This window comes from Bison bison, unplaced genomic scaffold, assembly GCF_000754665.1.
Source record: "Bison bison bison isolate TAMUID 2011002044 unplaced genomic scaffold, Bison_UMD1.0 scf7180017864142, whole genome shotgun sequence".
Lineage (NCBI taxonomy): Eukaryota > Metazoa > Chordata > Mammalia > Artiodactyla > Bovidae > Bison > Bison bison.
The window spans coordinates 247,690-254,562 of NW_011494714.1; positions in this window are offsets into that span (position 1 = coordinate 247,690).

Consider the following 6,873-nt stretch of genomic DNA (forward strand, 5'->3'; position numbering starts at 1 on the left):
CCCTAGGAATCTGTCTTTTTCAAAAGGTGATTCTGGTCTGCAGCCGAGTGTGAGGTCCACTGGCTTGGATTGACCTCTAGGGCCCCTTCTAACACCGAGTCTGTGATCTACATGCCCTAATGCCCACCTCGGAGGAAGCACTCTTGTGGGTTAGGCCTTGCCCTCACCCCAAGCTGCCTTCTTAAACCCCTAAGGCCTTAAACAGAGTGACCGCACCTGCACCCTGCCTTCTTTAGAGCAATAAGCTTTTTGAAGGCAAAGAAGACTGCCAAGATGGAGACCACAGGAGCCTGGCTGCCACCTTCAGCGGTAAGGGTACAACCAGTCCATCTTCTCTCGTTGTCCTGCTCTACCCCACTCCATACAGAGACCTGATCACCAAAACATTGCCATTTGCCCCACTGGACCCTGGTTAAGTGCAACCATTCCTACTTTCAGCCCCTGGGTCTTTCTTGGAAACTCTGCCCAGCGGGGCCAGCTTACCGCACATGCCTGGCAATTGTGCAGTCTCTCTGGTCTGAAGGGCCGTCTCATTTCCCAGGCTCTGGGAGGCCAACAACTCAGGAAGGGAAACAGACCAGAGAGCAATTCTCGATGACCTTTGGCTCCCTGGGAAGGACTCAAAACCAGTAAAAGTTTAGCAAGTGCCATTTAATCGTTGCCATAAAATCATTTAATTTTATTTTAATGAACTTAAAATTCATTAAAATAAAAAAACAAAAAAAACCACATAGACTTTCTGGGGAATAAAAGATCATTTGAGGACTCAGTTCAAAAAGATCTTTGACTAGTTTTATTTTTTCTTAGAAAATTTTCAAGCCACCTATGTGTAAAATTCAATAAAACATGTGAAATGAACTCAGGACTTTGTCTATGACCTCAAGTGAGTTGATTTCAGCTGCTGAACTTCAATTTCCCCATCTGCAAAGGCCACTGGCCCAGTGGTGGGGTAGGAAGTGGCAGTGGGGCAGGTGTTTTGAATGCTGAGAGGGAGGTATAAGTTGGGAGCCCCCAGAGTCCAGGCCAGAAACCTCTGGCCTGCCAAACACCCTTTTTTGGGTTTCTGATCATTGGTTTTAAATGTTCTGCTTCCATTTCAGGTTCCTAGTATCCCATTCTTTCTTCCACATTGCTGCTGCTGCTAAGTCGCTTCAGTTGTGTCCGACTCTGTGCGACCCCATAGATGGCAGCCCACTAGGCTCCCCCATCCCTGGGATTCTCCAGGCAAGAACACTGGAGTGGGTTGCCATTTCCTTCTCCAATGCATGAAAGTGAAAAGTGAAAGTGAAGTCGCTCAGTCGTGTCCGACTCTTAGCGACCCCATGGACTGCAGCCTACCTACCAGGCTCCTCCCTCCATGGGATTTTCCAGGCAAGAGTACTGGAGTGGGGTGCCATCGCCTTCTCTGTTCTGCCACATTGGGAGAGGGGAAATGCAGTCATTGACATGTGAATATAAAAATACTTCTCTCAGAGCTCTTCCCATGGAAACCCAAGCCTTTCATTCATTCAATATTATTTACTGAACTTGAGCCAGGCACAGAAGATTCAAAGATGCAAAAAGACACCATCTCTGACAGAGGGTCTTCCCCTAATTTTCAGCCATGTGGAGACAGAAGAAATAATATCTTTGGGGAAGGGGCATTGACGGGGAGACACTGCCTTTTGGGAAGACTAAAGTGAGGCTCATGGTTCTATTCCTTTGCTGATTTTATAATCAACCCTTCTGTGGCCCTAGATCTTCTTTTTAAAAATATTTATGTATTTATATTTATCTGGCTGTACCAGGTCTTATTTGTGGCATGCAGGATCTTTAGTTGTGGCACGCAAACTCTTGGTTGCCACATATGGGATCTAGTTCCCTGAGCAGGCATTGAACCCAGGCCCCCTGCTTTGGGAGCACGGAGTCTTAGCCACTGGACCACCAGGGAAGTCACTGCCCTAGAGCTTTGAGGACATCTAAGAATTCTGAGAGCCAGGATCTCAGTAAATACTTACAAAAACCTGGGTAACTTATGAGGACCTGAAGGGCAGCTCTAGTTTTATGAAAAAACAAACCCTGAGAGAGATTAAACTACCTGCCTGTGGTCACACAGGTTGCCACAGTCACCTGAACTCAAATCCAGATTTGAGTCTGGCACAGCTGTTTTGGAAATACTGTTTGCTTTGGATTTGAACCTGGGAATTTTGTAACTATGTGGCCTGGAGTAAGGAGGGCAAGAGGAGAGGAGACAGCTCAGGAACTTCGGGCTAAAATGACCCAATCTCTAATCTTGACCTGTTACCACTCTGACCTTGACCTTCGAACTAGATGTAGGGCCACAGGCAATAATCACAATCGCTAAGAGCTTACCATGAACTCTCATATAACACATCTCTGGAGTTGTGCACTAGTATCCCCATTTTAGAGATGCACTGATAAGCTCACAACAGAAGAGGCAATGGCACCTCACTCTAGTACTCCTGCCTGAAAAATCCCATGGGCGGAGGAGCCTGGTAGGCTACAGTCCATGGGGTTGCGAAGAGTTGGACACAACTGAGCAACTTTACTTGCACTTTTCACTTTCATGCATTGGAGAAGGAAATGGCAACCCACTCCAGTGTTCTTGCCTGGAGAATCCCAGGGACAGGGGAGCCTGGTGGGCTGCCGTCTATGGGATCGCACAGAGTCGGACACGACTGAAGCAACTTAGCAGCAGCAGCAGCAGAAGTGACTTAGCAGCAGCAGCAGATAAGCTCACTACAGGGCTGTTTCATGCTTTCCCCACCATCCATGCCGTCCACCAGTAGCTAGGCAAGTTCCCCTATCTAGTTCTCCTGAGCCTGTTTTCTAATTTATTACAAGGATAGCAAGAATTATTCAGGAGAAGGCATTTACCTGCTCGGGGCAGGAAGGAGTAGGTACTTTATAAATGCCAGCAGCCTGCCCCCCTTCCCTTCCTGAAACCTCTTGCGCTTAAGTGCAGCTTAACTCTGCTGTGCCAAGAAAATACACCTCAGATATACACTAGCCTTTGGGCCTCAATGTCACTCTCTCTACCTGCCTTCCTGTTGCTCAGACTTTCTTGATGGTGGGGGAACTGGGGTTAGAAAGCGGACCTGCCCTGAGGTAGTCAGGCACACCCTTAGGATGCTGGGTCCCAGGGCAGCATTTCTTAGGAGTGAAACCATTTGATTCTTTTCCTTACCCTAAGAACAAAACATCAAAGGATAATGTATGTACAGGAAATCAAAGAGAAAGGGCCACAGGCACCAGATAACCCAGAAGCCCCAGGAATCGCTCACTGAACACCTGCAAATGCCCGCCAGTGACCAAGCTCTTTACTGGAGGCTAGGGGGCTGCAGAGATAGAGGGCTAAGGCTGTATTCACCAGCAGGGTTTGTGGACACAGTTCAGAGTCAGATTTTCCCATCTGGCAGGTGAACTGCCAGACAAGGCATTCCTCAGCTCAAGAGAACATAGAGAAGGCACTCTGAGAGCATTCTAGAAGGGGAGTAGGTGTCTGGGAAGGAGGTAGTTCCAGGCAAAGGGAATAGAATTGTGAGAAGCTCAGAGGTGACATGGAGCCTGGCACTGGGGGTGGTGGGAAGAACCTGTAGAGGCAGCTAGAGGTTGGGTTACTAGGTTACAGTCAGGGGAGACAGATGAAAGTTTCTACCTGCCACGTGATCTGCCATTTCTACACCCTAAACTCTTCTCTCTCCAGCCCTACTTCTATCAACCCCAGGTCAGCATGGATGGGTAGTCATGCTGTCCTGGGTGGGACGTTTGCATTTATATGATATCCAATTCCCTTTGGGGTCAGATATTCTCCCATTTCTGGGGTAGTGAAGGGGAGAGAGAGGGAAATTCCTTGGCAGTTCAGTGGTTAGGACTCTGCGCTTTCACTGCTGAGGGTGTGGGTTCCATCCCTCGTTGAGGAACTAAGATTCCACAAGCAGCCGTGGTGCAGCATGGCAGTGGGGTGGGGGTGGGTGGGCGGCATGGTGAGAGGGGCAGGGAGGACAGGGAGGAATAAGACAATGCACGCCTTCAAAGTGCTTAGGGCTGGTCACATATAGGAAGCTTTCTGAGGCATTAAGCATCCTTATGTAAGATGTTTCTTATGAAGGCAAAAAAGAAAAAATAATGCAAATGCCTAACAACAAGAGATAAGTTGAATTACAGCACATCTAATGGGGGTTAAGCAATCATTAAAATTTATGACTCAAGAACTTAAAAAGAACTGTTCATGATAGATTTAAGAAAAAAAAAAGGAGTATTTAAATTGTTCGGCAATTTTGTTTTTTAAAATATGCACAGACAAAAAGACTAGGAGGAAATATTAATAATCTTGCTCTCTGCATGGTAGATTATTCTCTAAACTATTTTATAATCTTCCAGCTATTCAACAATAAGCATGGATTGCTATATCATCAGAATAGCAATAAATATCAGCTTCATGTTAGGAAAAATACGGTGATGGGGGTCAACTGTGGATCCTGCATTATTTGCCATCTCTTCGGATTTCAGCTTCCTTGTCTATAAAAGGTACAACCGAAGGACAAGTTGAGAAATCTTTCCTCTTTGAAAAATTCAAACTAACTTCTAGAGGATGCCAGAGTTTTGAAAATGGGCCAGCCTCCCTCTCTTGGAACAAGGAGGGCTGACCCCACATCTTAAGGGGAGAGAGGACTTGGATTGACATGGAGGGAGGGCCGGGAGGGGACGGTAAAGGAGGAAGAACATTGCTGGGCCAAAGTTGGAGAGATACCTACTGGGAAGATTTACACTAGGGAAAGGAGCAGAGGCTGGGGAAAAGGGCCAAACTGGAGACAGGCCTATGACGGATGGTCAGAATACCTGGGGGTTCACGGGTTGGTTCTGTCTGGAGGTGCCAGAGGCTGGATGTACCTAGAAAACTCTGGGTAAAGTGAAGCTCCATCACTCTTGGCAATGCCCGATTCCTATAGGAAGCAGTTTCCCTCCTGCCTACGTGCTAAGTCCCTTTGGTTGTGTCCAACTCTGTGCAGCCCCATGGACAGTAGCCAGCCAGACTCCTCTGCCCATGAAATTTTCCAGGCAAGAATATTGGAGTGGGTCGTCATTTTCTACTCCAGGGGATCTTTCCAACCCAGGGATCAAAGAAACTCTGTATTGGTGGGTGGATTCCTTGCCACTAGCGTTACCCAGGAAGCCTCAGTCTCCCTCATACTAGGACCTGAACAACGTGTTGGCAGTGGAGGTGGTGGGAAACCAGGGTGGATCCTCCTTGCCTTTCCACAGTAGGGAGTGGTTGCTCAACAATTATCTACTAAATGAGTATCATTGGGAAAGATATTGCTTATCTATAGACCTCAATTTATAGTACTCATCTGTGAAATGGCAGGTTAGGAAAGATTATAATTTGTTGGGGAGATTAAACACTGCATACTTCCATACTCCGTCCTCCCACAGGATACTGCCGGCTGTATTTAGAAGTAGGCACATAGAGGCTCTGAAGGGCTGAGTCACTTGTCCCAGGTCTGGGATCCTAACTGGTTCATGACTGCAAAAGTAGCTTTTCCCACTCCACCGACGCGGTGTGTCGCTTCCAGCCTTAAAATACTGGTGCCACTACAAGATTTGGCAGGGAAAGTCTGAACAGGCACCAGGCGCAAGGTGACAGATCACTCCCGGAGACGCCTGATTCTGGGCGGGGTCCCGCAGGACTTCCCTCCTCTCCTGGCAGAGCCTTTTCCAGTCTCGACCGAGCCTCTGGCCGGGATGCCCCAGAACTCGAGGTGGGGACAGGGGCGCTGAGGAGGAGCCCAGTCCTGAAGCACCTCCGAGGGACTCCAGCCTGCTGCACTTCAAGCGCGGCCCGATGTGGGCTCGGGTTTTCGCAAGCTGGCGTCAGGGGCCGGCAGTGCTCGGCGCGGGTTTCCAAAAGTCTGAAGGAAAACCCAACCGGGGGCCGCGCCCTTGAGACCCGCGAAGGGGGAAGTCACAGCAGCCGTGCCCAAAGCCTCGGGCTCCGAAGAGGAGGGGGAAAAGATGTGTGTGCGTGTGTTTGTGTGTGACGGGTGTATATGTGTTGCTGCTAAGCTGCTGCTAAGTCACTTCAGTCGTGTCCGACTCTGTGCGACCCCACAGACGGCAGCCTAGGCTCCCCCATCCCTGGGATTCTCCAGGCAAGAACACTGGAGTAGGTTGCCATTTCCTGTTTGTGTTGGGTGGTATTTAAGCCGAGGGAGGCGAGGACCCTAAAGCTGGGGGCGGGGCGCACGAATGAAAGCTTTTCGGTCCTTCGAGGTACCGATCCCCCGCCGCCTCCAGCGGCTAATAACCGTTTGGATCCCCGAGACTCGTCTCCCAGCTCAGAGTCCTAGTCTGTGACTGCCGGCGGGAGGGGAGTTTGAGATTTAAGTCCCACCCTCTGGGCTGGAAGCCTGAGGCCAGAGAGGGGAAGTGATTTCCTCAAGGTCACGCAGCAGACTGCGCCTAGCCCGGGCCGAAGCCCAGGTATCAGCCCCGCCTTGGCCATGAGCCCCAGAACCTAGGCCTCCACAAGTCCGACGCTGGAAGGGAGGAAGGAGAGGGTGGACGGGGGCTGGCTGGCTGGATTGGGGGGCTGGGGGAGAGGTGAAAGCGCGCCGGACACCCATAACCCCAGGTCAGAGTTCAAAGCGGAGACTCCTTCCTGAAGCAGACGACCCTGGAGTCCCGCCTCGGGCGCCCCCTCGCGTGGGGCCGCCGGGGTGAAGATGACGAGGGAGCGCGGGGAGCTTGGCACCCAGTCCCACCTCCGGCAGGCTGGGACGGGGCGGTGCGCGTGGTCCCTTTAAGAAAGTTCGCTGAGTGAGTTCATCCAAGTTTAAAAACTCGTGGTGGAGACGGGAAAGGGGAAAGGGA